Source organism: Orycteropus afer, unplaced genomic scaffold, assembly GCF_000298275.1.
Source record: "Orycteropus afer afer isolate SDZICR_OR568_19922 unplaced genomic scaffold, OryAfe1.0 scaffold00800, whole genome shotgun sequence".
NCBI lineage: Eukaryota > Metazoa > Chordata > Mammalia > Tubulidentata > Orycteropodidae > Orycteropus > Orycteropus afer.
The window spans coordinates 318,576-319,568 of NW_006922387.1; positions in this window are offsets into that span (position 1 = coordinate 318,576).

The following is a 993-nucleotide window of genomic DNA, read 5'->3' on the forward strand; positions in this document are numbered from 1 at the left end:
AAATTTTAAAAAGATACTATAAATATCAGCAACAAAAAATGTTATCTTTCAATAAATCCAACTATGGATATATGATCCAAAACCAAACCCACTGTCATTGAATTGATTCTGACTCATAGCAACTCTATAGGACAGAATAGAACTGCCCCATAGGGTTTCCAAGGCTGTCAATCAAGGCTGAAATAGACTACATACATCATGTTTCTCCCATGAACAGCTAGTGGGTTAGAACCGCCAACCTAATGGTTAGCAGCTGAATGCTTTAACCATTACACCACTAGATGTATGGATGTGTGATTGTTGTCGTTTGCCATCAAGTCAGACTCGACTCATAGCAACCCTTCGGTTTCTGAAGCGGTATCACTACAAAAGTAGATTGCCCAACCTTCCTTCTGAGGAGCAGCTGGTGGGTTTGAACAGCCAGTCTTCTTGGTTGGCAGTCAAGTACCTTAGGCACTATGCTACCAGAGCTCCTTGGATGTATGATAGTGTGATAGCCTCCTGGAAAAAAATATACAACATTATTGAAATAAACGAAACAAGACCCAAAGGAATATAGCGATAAAAACTTTAATGGATAGAAACTCAAGATAACTTATATACTGGTTATACCCCTTATTGTATGTTCCAATGAAAATTTTAAGCCATTTTCTCAGGGACCTTGATATGCTGATTAAAAAATTTATGTAGAGGAGCAAAAGACCAAGTATCGGCAAGATGTTCACTTTGTTGTTGTTGTTAGGTGCCGCTGAGTCAGTGCCGACTCATAGTGAACCTGTGTACAACAGAACAAAACACTGCCCAGTCCAGTGCCATCCTCATAAAGACAGGCATACAGGGGGGAAAGATAAACTTACGTTGAGATAACTTCTGCTAGCTATTGAGACTTTGAAAGTTTGGACTAGAAATAGACTTCTTAAACAAAAATTGTTAGTCAAAAAGAAAAGATTGATACACTGATTGAGAGATGCCTCCAAGAAAGTGAAAAAGCAA